Source organism: Arvicola amphibius, chromosome 15 (assembly GCF_903992535.2).
Source record: "Arvicola amphibius chromosome 15, mArvAmp1.2, whole genome shotgun sequence".
Lineage (NCBI taxonomy): Eukaryota > Metazoa > Chordata > Mammalia > Rodentia > Cricetidae > Arvicola > Arvicola amphibius.
In genome coordinates this window covers 46,292,216-46,304,648 of record NC_052061.1, presented here as the reverse complement: position 1 = coordinate 46,304,648, position 12,433 = coordinate 46,292,216, and the positions used below count along the sequence as shown (strand labels likewise).

Here is a 12,433-nt window from a genome sequence, read left to right as displayed (position 1 = left end):
TGCATGGGCCTGTGGAGATCTGCACACGTGCACACGCATCCACGTTAGATATGTGTTATGTATGTTAAGGAGAGTCTGGACCAAAGGCTCTTCAGGAGCTCACCCTCCCCAACCGGGCTAGGAATCGCATAGGCCTCTGTGTGGTACCTCATGTGTGCTCACACTCGAGTGTGCACGTGTGTTCTTTGGCCTGTGAGTGCCTCGGAACAAAGTACACCCTCAACCCTGCAAGCCACCACCATCTGTCTCCCTGCCGCTTGGCCATTTGAGTCGCTGTGGGGGGAGGTGGAGACCTCCCTGCAGAGAGGACCAGATGGTGGAGTGGAGCCTTTCCCTGCTGCCCCTCCCTGTGGCCCACCCTGGCCTCTTGGCCACCTGGGACATGACAGGGCGCCACCCTCAGCTCTGGTGCCTCAAGCCTGCCTGACCCTTGGCCCCAGCTCCACCACAAGTGGCCTTTTGCCCCAGCCACATTAATCTCTGTCCAGGTCGGCTGGCGGAGGCAGTAGGGCAAGCAGGGCATGTCCCAGGGGCCTACAGACAGAGTGGCTGTCCAGTGACCCCCTCCAACAGCCCTGGCCCAGGAGCCCCAGAGGGCAGAGGGCAAATTGGTGAGCTCCCAAGTGTCCCTGGACCTTGCGGGGACCTGGAGGAGAGGCTGCCTTGACCCCAACGGGTCATTGCTACAGGTCAGCTGTTTGTCTCTCAGCACGTCACATAGTGGCCCTGATCAGCGCAGTCCTCTGCTCTTTCACCAGCCTGCTTTACCCAAGGTTCCCTGGGGACCCTCAAGGCAGCTGTCAGTCACTTGTGTAGTTATTCAACAGATAAGCTGCCACGGAGGCAACGCGGGACACAGGGCTCCCAGATCCACTGTGTGCCCTTAATTCTGGCCTCTCACTCCCCAGCTGCAGAGCTCTGGCAATGGGACTCAACAGCACACGGGCCTCAGTTTCCCCCGTCACATCCACATTCTACACTGCCCCGAGGATTCGATGAGCCTATGTGGACTAGGAGAGCCCTGCAGGCCTTCAGCTCATAGCTATCACAATCATTAAGGGCTGTGCCAAGAAGGGAGGGTCCCAGGCATCAGCAGAGGCAGGACCCTCCCTGTCTTCTCCTGCCAGGACATCCCTTTTCCTTTCTACACCTCTGGAGGATGGGACCCGAAAGAACAGGAACAAAGCTGCAGGACCCTGGGGTTGGCAGAGGAGCCCTGATATCAGATGTGATCTTTATTAAATCCTCAGGTGTGTGGGTCAGACTGGGGATGGGGGGTGCAGTGGAGAAGCATAGGGAGACAAGAGAAAGGCAAGCCCAGAGTGCTAAGCAGATTCTTACGCCTCCCTGACCAGGCTGGACTATGATAGGCAAGGCCCTGGGCCCCTGTGGCATCCTTATAATGTGTGCCCTGTACCCAGGGCATTCCATACAGGACTCACTGATCCTCACACAGAAGCCCTTCTACCAGGAGCAGGCTTAGAAAGTTCCAGGCACTTGTACAAAGATGTTAACAGCTAAAGGGTCAAAAGGGGAACAGAGTTTCCGCACACACAACTAGCTGGTAGCCCTAGGCCTGGCGTTCAGCAGGAAGGAAGAAGCTGGAGAAAGGCATGTACGGTTACATTCTTTATAGGAGGCACAGGCCCAGGCAAGGCAAGGGACAGGGCCCAAGTAATGACTGACGGGCATCCGGGCATCCGTGGGCTGGTCCTTCCTGGGCTCTGATCCCTCCCAAGTACGGGTGGTGTGGGAGCAGGTTTCCGTTCCCACCCTGTTATCATTTCCCTCCCAGGCATCATGTGGCCTTCTCAGCACAGCAGGGGACCTGGCATTTGGCCTCTTCAGACTTTCTAGAAATAAGATCAAGGAAGGGAGAGCGGGAGTCCTAGGGGTCAGCTCTTCTGTTTACACATGAAAGGGCCCCCACTTCCTCCAGGGATGGGGGCTGCTTAAAGGAGGGACACAGGGACTCCTGTGACCCCAGGAGTCTCCTCAGGGGGCCCTAATGAGGTGGTCAGATGGTACAAAGAGGCCCATGAACAGGCCACTTCCTTGCCCCCGCCCCCCATGGGGAATTTCATGGGTGTGGTAGCCTGTGAGGCAAGATGTGCCACGCCTACCTCTGCCATCTGTTCAAGGCCAAAAGTCACAGGGTACGAGTGAAGAGAGAGGGGAAGGACACTCGGTGGCCTGGCCCCCTCCTGTCCCACTCTCTCACACCAGATGTCTCCAGCCCACCCTGCTGCCAGGAGCCCACCGAGGTGGATGGAGTTAGTTCTGGCTGGGCTGGGCCTGTGGCTCCCTCTGCAGTCCCTGCACAGCCTAACAACACGGAGACCCCACTGGAGATGACGGCTAGTACCTCCAGGCAGTTTGCCTGCCCCTCGTGGGGGATCGTTCTGTGTTTCTGCTCATTGGGGTTTGGGGTCTGGGCTATGTGCATCTGGTCAAGCCTCCAGGGGCCTCTCAGAGGGGCACATCCTACCCCGGAGTTTCATCTCTGTTCCATGGAGTTACCAAATTCTGCTTCATTGTGACTCTAGGCAAGGAGTTACCCAAGCAATGTGTAGCCTTAGACTGCAGGTTGACAAATTCCTACTAGGGTGTGGATGGCTGAATGATGGGCCAGCATGGTGGAGCCTGAATTTATAGTTAGGATAGGGTTTAGCCAGTGTTTGCTGTGTGACCTGAAACTGCTGTCTTGAGACCTCTGGGCAGTTGTTTGTCAGTAGGATTAAGGGTAATGCCTTGGTGGGGAGGGAACAGAAGGTTTGAACAGATGTTTTAACCCCGGGGCCTGAGGGAAGCACCAGCTACCCTAATCCCAACTTCTGGAGGGTCTCTGGAGCTGGAGAGGTGCCATGGCACAAGGAAACTTTTAGAAGCTGCCCCAGCAGAGCCTCTGCCACACAGCTGTGGATCAGTGAAGTGCTTGTCTCAGAAGCATGCCAACCTGAGCTGAATCCCCAGACCCATGCGTGTAGTGTGTACTTGTAATCCCACACTGGGAAGACGGAGACAGGAGGATCTCTATGGCTTGTTGGCCCACAGGCTTCTGAAGAACAACAACCAAGGTACCTACCTACCTATGTAGGTAGTTGTCATTGCCCATCCAGGCCCCCCCGGAACCACCTGGACCATGTGCAGAGATGAGGGCACCCCAGTATTCTCTAGGAGCCACACAGGCTGCAGGAATGAGACACCGTCCCCAACCCTACCACAGTAAGTCTTGTGACTATCTAAGTACTTCCCATTGCTGTACCTCTGTTTCCCCTGGTCAGGGGTTGGGCTGGGTACTGCAGTTTCTTCCTAGGTCCATTCCTTTGGCATCAGGTATATAAGAATGGTGGCATGTCCTTCTGCAGAACTAGAGAGCTCCTTTCTTCTACTACTGAGTTTTACTGGGTGTCCTGTCCAAACAACCACTTCTACTTGTCCGTTCACCTAACGTCCCCATCCATGTAGTCCACAACTGTCTGTTAGCCAACATAACTCAAGCAACTCCACCCACTGACACCATCTAACTAACCCTTCTCTCCCTCCTTCTATCCCTTCATCCACCCAAAGTCCATCTAGAATCCATCATCCAACTCACTCACTCCACCCACCCATCCATCCACCCACCCACCCACCCATCCATCCACCCACCCACCCATCCATCCACCCATCCACACATCCACCCACCCACCCACTCATTCATCCACCTACCCACCCACCCAAGGTCCTCCCATCATCACCATCAAACCCACTTCTGTCCACCCCACACTTCCAGACATGAGATCCTGGGCACCTGGGAAACTGCAGGAGAAGCAAGGTGGAGGCCAGACCTTAGTCACAGGCAGCTTCTCTCAGTTGTCTGCAAGAGCTGCTGAGAATCCCACCTCTGTCCATATCTGGCTTTCATTTTCCTTATTTATTTATTTACTATTTTTTGAAGCAGGGTCTCACTCTTTGCGGCCTTGACTGGCCTGGAACTCACAACCGAGAGAGCAGCCTGGGTTCTAACCTGTAGTAATCTTCCTGCCTCTGCTTCCTGGGGTGACAGGCGTGTGTGAACGTTGGGGTGACAGGACTGTGTCAGGGCGAACAGCCAGGACTTGACTCTTAGCCTTTGGCTTGTCCTTGGTTCCCAAAAATCTCCCTACAGGAGGATTTGTGGTCAGACTCTCCCTCTGGGGTTCCATGTTAGTCAGTGATGGAACGTTCTGGAAGCTTTGCCATCCACTCTGCCCTCAGTGCCTCGTCTTACCACACTCCCAGGACTTTATTAATAGCCTATTAGTGAGTAATAAATAAATACATTTGGATGAGGAATCACCCAGGGGTGGTTGACGGGGGAGGAGGGGCAAGTTGAGGTGTTGGGTGGGTATCATCTCAGAGAGTGTCTCTCGGCACCTGCCCAGGTGGGGATGCTCCTGCTGGGTCCCTGCTGTGCAGTGAGTCCTGCGCCCCTCCCCGCAACCCTCCCTCTCATTAATCTTGATGAGTTTTCTGCTGAGTATTTTTCCAGGGTTTTCAAATCGCTCACTAATTGCAATTAATCACTTACTGAAACAGATGTCAGGAACAATGGGATGGGATGGTGGGGGCTTGATGAAGCTGTCAGGAGAGGGTGCGTGGGTGGCTGGGCGCTGGGTGCTGCCCTAGCTTGCCCAGGTGGGCTAGGGCAAGCCTGAACAGAGGGGCGGGGGTGCTCTGGGACAACAGGCAGTCACGTGAAAGCCTAGGGTCAGAGGGGAAACAGGTGGACGCTGAGGGCTCCACACTGACCCCTGGAGGCCAGAGCCCCTCCTGGTGCTCCAGAAAAGGCTTAGGATCAGTGCGTAAGGCTGGCCCACCAGACTTGGGCTGTGCCTTTCACCTTAGAATTGTGTTTTCGGAGTATGTTAACATTAGAGATCAGATTCAGTGCTTGAAAAGCTGAGGCAGGAGGATGCCACGGGACCCTGTCTTAAACAAAACCACATTTGACAGGAGAATTTGGACTCCTGGCTTTTCTTTGGAAAGTACAGAGGTAGCATTGACTGAGAGCCACTGCCTGTGGCTGACACATTTATGCACCAGACACCCGACTGTCAGAGACCCTCCAGCTGTCAGCAGCATTGGTCACTGTGGTCTCTTTGTGGACTAGCTCTCTCTCTCTCTCTCTCTCTCTCTCTCTCTCTCTCTCTCTCTCTCTCTCTCTCTCTCTCTCTCTCTCTCTCTCTCTCTCCAGAATTCTACATAGCACAGGCCAAGGATGACCTTGAATTTCTGATCTCCAGCCCCCTGCCTCCGCACCCCTGCCTTTCTCAAGTGTTGAGATGACAGACAGTATCACCACGCCTGGTTTCTGAGGAGCTGGGGTTGGAACCCGGGGCCTTGTAGCTCCATCTCCAGTCCCATCTCTGCACCTTACTACTCCATATTATTTTCATGCCGACTTCATTCCCTACTGTCCCCCCGAATATGTTTCCTGGTCTTCACAGCAGGCTCTTGCATTGTGGGCTGTAGGGACTGTGGCAACATATCAAGTGTATGTCTGGGGCCTGACATGCTGGGAGTGTGGGGCAGTGCTAGACATGGCATGCTGTGGTGCCCAGGGCACAGTATGTTCCGAGGACCAGGAAGCAAAGCGAGTGAATGGCCCCTACACCAGCTCATCCCTCTTTCTTTGCTTCTTATCTGCTCTGCGATGGGCACTGTTGGCAGCCCCTGGGGATGTGCACTAAACAGAATACGCCACTGATGGAGCTGAGGGTCTGGCAAGGAGACAGAGAGCAAGTGTAGCATCTGCAGCCTTGTGTTCCAGGACCCAAGGCTAAAGAAGGCAGAGCAGGGAAGGTGCTAGCGAGCCCTCAGAGAAGAGGGAGGCCTGGCAAGGCTGGGCAGTGAAGGGGCCTTGTAGCCATCTGCAAAGGCCCTGGGGCAGATCTGAGAAGCTGGGCTGAGCAGGGCATAAGGGGATTCAGAGAGGACGGGTGTGGGGCCGGTCACGTGAGATCTAGGCGCCAGTGTGAGAACTCTGGCTTATGTCCCCAGAGACGGGGGCATCATAGGCAGGATCTAAACAGAGTGGTGTCATGGGTGCCTCAGAGCCCTGCAGGGGTGAATACAGAGAGTTCTAGACTCTGTGCCCTCCATCTCCTGGAGTATGTTTCTGATGACCGTCTGGCTCTGTCCTGGATCCTTCCCAAGAGTCCTTGCTCTCCAGGTGTAAGACAGCTGTGTATACAAGACGCACACAGAATTTGATTGTGCACATCTGGTCAGCAGAGGTAAGGTTGCGAACTGAGGAAGGGCAGGAGCCCACTTGGGGCCCCTGTATCTGTTGCTGAGATGTACCCACAGTGAGTCGCGTGGTATGCGGGTGTAGACGCCAGAGTTGGGGAGCATCATGCACACATGGGTCACACCTGTGTGTATGTTCGCCATGTGTTGCTAGATGAAAGGGTTCCTTAAAACAAATGTTTACATTTATTTATCTATATATTTATTTATGTGTGTGCGCACCACACATGCACACATGCATGCCACGGTGCGCCTGCGTAGGTCGGAGGGCAACTTTTGGAAGCTCATTCTTTCTTTCTACCATGTGTTGCTAGGGAATCAAATGCAGGTTATTGGGTTTGGGGACCAGTGTTCTTATCTACTGAACCTTCTCACTGGCCCAGGGATTTTCCCCCCACCCCCGCCTCTCTGTCACATCCAGGTGACAAGGGCAGCTTCGCCATGGCTGTCAGTGCCCAGCTTCACAAGTCTTACCTATGGGACCAGACGTATTTGCCCCTCATCACTAACCCTCCTCAGGGCCCCTCCCCTGGGGACAGGTTTCTGGGTTACCATCGCTGGGGGGTGGGGTAAATCCAATGAGGCATCCCAAAGTAGCAGCTCACCTGCTGGGTAGGTGCCTGATCAGGTACTGTTCTGGGGGGGGGGGGGCAGCTCGCAGCAATCTTCTCATTACCCATGGAACTCAGTGGGTAGAGCGCTTGCCTAGCATTGTATAAACCAGGTCCAGCACACACACTGGTGAGCCCAGTACACACACACACTGGTGAGTCCAGTACTCAGCAGGTGGAGAGGATCACAAGTTCAAGGTCATCCTTAACTACATAATGAGTTCAAGGCCAGTCTGGACTTCAAAAAGAAAAATACCCCCCCCCCCACAGGGACCCAAGTCACCTTGCTGCTAGGGTGGGAGAATCAGGACCAGCAACTCCGGCAGCCAGGACTAAGTATAAAGCACCCAGGGGAGGATCCTGGGCAACCCACAAGGGAAGACAACCAGTTCACAGGTGCTCAAAGTGAGTGTAAGGGATGAAGTCACTACCCAAACCTCCCGAGCTAGTGAGCAGCGGAGCCAAGCCTGAAATCTGCACGGACTGGCTCAAAAGCCTGGACCACACGATAGATACTTGACCCCCCAACTGCCCCAGCACTATCCTGTGATGGTACCTCCAAGTGAGGCTGCATCAAAGGCAAAGCCAGGATGGACTAAGGCTGAGTTTCCCCTAGAGCCCACCTGCTTGATCTGGCAGACACTCAGAGCCTCACCAGCTTGCTGGAGTGCACGACCCTGCTTTCCATCCATCCATCCATCCATCCATCCATGCAGGGTCAATGACATGGCTCAGCAGAGAAAGGCATTTGCTACCACCCATCCATCTATTCACCCAGCCATTCAGCAACTCATTTGCCCATTCCTCCACTTTTCCAGCCAATCATCTATCCATCTATCCTGTTTTCTTTTTTTTAATTTTTTATTTATTATGTATACAATATTCTGTCTACATGTATGCCTACAGGCCAGAAGAGGGCATCAGACCTCATTACAGATGGTTGTGAGCCACCATGTGGTTGCTGGGAATTGAACTCAGGACCTTTGGAAGAACAGGCAATGCCCTTAACCACTGAGCCCTATCCATCTATCCTTTAACCTGCACTCATCGATCCTACCCACTCCCCCACCCTCTCATCACCCGCTTCCCCATCCATCATCTATGTGTCACCTGTCCATCATCCATTCTTCCCTCCCTCCCTCCACTCAACATCATCTATTCAACATATCACTGTCCTATCCCTTTATTTCTCCAAACATCCATCTGTATAGCCATCCATCCACCCATCCACGCATCCATCCATCCATCCATCCACGCATCCATCCATCCATCCATCCATCCATCCATGCATCCATCCATCCATCCATCCATCCATCCATCCATCCATCCACGCATCCATCCATCCATCCATCCACGCATCCATCCATCCATCCATCCACGCATCCATCCATCCATCCATCCATCCATCCATCCATCTATTCATCCATCCATCCATCCACCCACCCATCCACACATCCATCCATACCTCCACTCATTCTTGGAGAGAGCAGTTGGCAGGGTGGGTTATGAATTTTTGTCTATCTAAAGAATGAATCCTGGTAACAACAGGTTGAGCAACCATGGACAGATCACCTCACCACTTCATGCCTCAGTTTCCCCTTCTGAGTAAGAAAATGACTCAGCACAGGTCACTCAGGTTCCTACTTGTTTCTTTTCTTGCTGTGGGTTTCCACTCCACCCCAGGCTTCTCTTTGCAATAGGAAACAAAACAACCCCTCCCTGACATAAGAGGGCAGGAGAGAAGTTGCCCCACACAGCTCAGCACTCAGAGCTTACATGGCTCCATGAGGGTGGCTGGCTCTCCTGACTTGTCACGGAGAGGGCGGGGTGGCAGTGTATGCATGACACTGTGCTTACTATCCCATACCTGCAGCTGATTTCCAGGGCACGCTCGAGCTGTTCAATGACTGAGTCACACCAGAAGGACCTGGCGCCCTCTACTTCAGGAGGTCATGAAGTTTCAAAGGTGACTATCCCCTCAAGGTCATACCCGAAGACCCAGCCCAGCAGCGCCCTCTTCCAAGATAGGGCCTGTGTCTGTGGATCTTATTTCTCCCCCAGCCTGCAGGTAAAGCTGTCTCCTGCAGGTACTTGCTCCACACCCCTATGTGAGTACCCTTTTACCTGTGACCCCTAATGCCTCTATGACACTGCCCTATGATAAGTCCACTCTGTGAGGCCACAGCATGGGCTCCTGTCCCCTGGCTGGGCAGAAAGAGCTGTCAGCTGTTTCACAGCTGTGCCCATGAGGGAGGAAGCAGGGACACAGGAAGGAGACAGGGATGGAGCCCCCACCCAGGGTGGCAGAGCAGAGCAGAATGCTAGCGTGCCCTTCCTGGGCATCCCTCTGTCTGCGTGGCTCCAGCTGCCTGGCAGGTGAGGCGAAGCCCGCCTGCCACCGAAGGGGCCCTGACACATGTTAAAATAAATATTCCGCAGCAACGATGCTCCATATGTATGACTTCGTGGGGATGATTTTGCTGCTGATGGCTGCGAGCGACAGCTGCGCGGGTCGTGCTGGCAACACAGGCGCGTGGTGGGGCGGCGAGGGGGGCACCACGGCATCTGGCGACTCAGGGGGGGCAAGGCGCTGTGTGCCTGTCAGGGCTCGGCGTGGGCACATCAGCGATTCTGGGGGATGGCTGGAGCAGGTGTTTCCAAGCAGCCTGTTCGTAATAATTACTTTTAGATTGTTTTAAAGTGTTTGAGCAAGATCCTGGCGGGCTGGCAGGGAGGGAGGGAGTGGGCTGGAAGGCCCAGCGGGTGAATCCCACCCACCTACAGGCACACGCGTGGCCTAGGCCGCATGCTCAGCGTGTCCATGTTCACATATCCACACCCTGCCACCCCAAAGCCCAGGCCTGGTCAGCAGCTTCCAGAAGGTCTTGTCCGTTACCGGGAACCCTGTCTCCTCAGGACCCTTAAAGAAAGGCAGAGGTCAGGGCCCACTTGTTAAATATTGCGACTTACAACACTCCCATCTCGTTAAGCCTCCACTCTCAAGCAAGTAGTATGCCAGGGTTCAGCCTCTGTCTACTGCCCCCGGGCCTGGGAGCCAAGTACACCACTGCCTGACAGATGGACAAAGGATAGATATGGACGGCTGTTCCTGGGGATGGGAGCTATAGCCCTGGTTTCTTCAGCGCAGTGTTTCTGAGGAATGTCCATCATCCGTGCTGAGTGGACAGGGTAGGTCCTGCCTCACCTCTGCCACAAATGGAATATCAGACTGGACTGCCACCTGATCTGGACCCAACAGTCCGAGACTGTTCTCTGTAAAGCCCCACATGGACCACAGGGGCGAGGGCTGACTTCCTGGCCATGTTCAGTCTCTGCTACAAAGATGTGCCCTGGAAACAGGCCAAGGGGCCTCATTTAGGGAATATATGGAAGGTTCCTTGGGGTGAGAGATCTAGTCTCAAGACGCAGGAAGAGCCACGGGTGGGTGGATGGGCTGATGTTCCCAGACAGGCCAAAATGCACACTCAACATGGCTTCTCCCTGGGCTTTGTCCCGGGTTGCTCTATAATCCCTGTCCATGGTCTCCTCTTCTCTGATGGCATGTTGCAGGCTGCCATTGGACTCTGTCCCGCAAAGGCACTCATGGATCTGGCCATACCGACTCACTGGGTAGTAGTCCCAGCACACCCCAGCCGACTGCCCATGAAGGGGACACACTCAGGAGGGATTTTGGAAGCTCTCCAGGGATCAATGGTACAGAGGCCACACAGAAGATGAGGACACTGGGTGTGGCCTAGGGCCTGCCCTGTGGGACCTAGGGGGCTGTTTTTCCCATAAAGGGTGTCTTTCCGCGCAGATTTAGAAGGGGCTTAACAGCCTTATTCCTTTCCTGCTGAGATGGGCCTCCCTGGCCATTTCCAGTTCACAGGGTGAGCAGAGGTGCCACATCTTAGTGACAGTCTGAGTCAGGACTCTGGTCCCAGGGGGCTGCTCTGCCCTGTTCCCCCAGCCTCAGCTCAATGCCCCTCGGCATTCCTCTATGGGCTGAGGTCTGGTGCCAGGGGAGTTTACAGATTACCAGACACGTCCAATAGCCACTCTGGGGGTTGTGTGTCTGTTGCCAAGACAAAGCACCCAGGTAGATGAGCAAGTGGGTGCCTGGCCCTGCCCTACTGGAGCCCTTTGAGTCTGCCTAGTTAATCAGCAATCATAGGCTCCCTTCTACCAGCCTGACTCCCAGGGTCCACTATACCAGCTGTGGGCAGTGGTATCCTCAGACGTTATGGGAGCCTGTGTAGCTCCAGGCCCAGAGTACTCCCTGAAGCCCTAGGAGCTTACCTTGGCCTCCCTACTGTTTCTCCATCTTTACTCCCTGATCCCAGCACCCAAATCACTCAGTACACTGGGGCCCCAGGGCCTTTGCACCTGCAGTGACCTTGCCTGAGATGCTCTCCCTTAAACCTCCGGCCTCTTGAGGCTACATGGTTATCTCCTGTACAGGGTCCCCAGCACAGTGCCAGGCCAGGAGTGGCTGCGTAAACAGCTGAACCAGGGTGGGGGGGGGACCCCAGTCAGTGACTCCTCCCCCTCCCCACCGTCCCCAGGCAGCTCTTGTCACTAGGCCTCCCGGGGAGGTGTGTCATCCCTCATTTAGTGGGTGAGGGGGGCACCCCCAGCTCCCTCCCCATGGAGTCTTTTACTGTCAGTCTTGCTGAGCTGCCTCTGCAGAGAGGATCGTCCTGACAGTCTCCCAGGCAGGCCTCATCTTTTATTCATGCCGATAATGTCAACCATGTGTGCACACCGCAGAGTCACTTAACCCATTAGAGGAACTACCTTGGCGGCATGCCACCGGGAAAGCCGGGAGTGGATATGACCTGGGCAGGTGTCCCCCGGGGGGCACCTGGGCCCGGGTCCACCTGGGTGGGACTGGGACAGGAAATATCCCACGCTTACCAGGTAGCCATTAGAGGTACTGGCACATGTCCAAGGAAGAGGTCCCAGGACATGGCAATGACCTCTGGGGACATCCTGAGACTGGATGAGAAAGCTGGGATGCCTTCCCTGAGGGTTCATGGTGGCTGGCTACTGGCTCTTTCAAGATGAAGGGCAATTCCTAAGGGAACCGGTAAGCTGGAGACACAGCTGGCCTGCCTGCTACCTCCGCCCAGGGGCAGCCAGCAAGACAGAAATGATCCCCGGTGACAACCCTCCCAACGCGTGTGCGCCCACCCCAGGTGGAAACCGCTCACTGGGCAGAAGAGGCAGCTGTCATCAGAAGCCGCACCTTCTCTTCCCTGCTGGGTCAAAGCAGCCTTCTAAGTGTTTGTTGGCTGAGTAAATGGTGTGCTGAGCTGAGGGCCCTTGTGGGAGATGGGGCCGTGCACTTTTCTGTGCCTCGGCTTGTTGAATGACGGGGTAGAGAGGGTGGTTCCCATGCAGGCATCTAGACATTTGATCCTCCCACAGCCCTGGCAACAATGGAAGGCAGTTATTATTCCCCTCTACAGAGGAGGAAACTGAGGCCACAGGTCTAAGAGGCAGGGCACCCCATGCTGAATGAGGTGGCCTCACACACAGTAGGGGTG

The 12,433-nt window shown here is 54.9% G+C and overlaps 1 protein-coding gene across 4 annotated transcripts in view; it reads right to left on the bottom strand.

Annotated features, from left to right (window-relative positions):
- Gse1 (Gse1 coiled-coil protein) overlaps positions 1-12,433 on the bottom strand; it is a 342,813-nt gene that overhangs the window by 170,114 nt on the left and 160,266 nt on the right. The window lies entirely within an intron of this gene.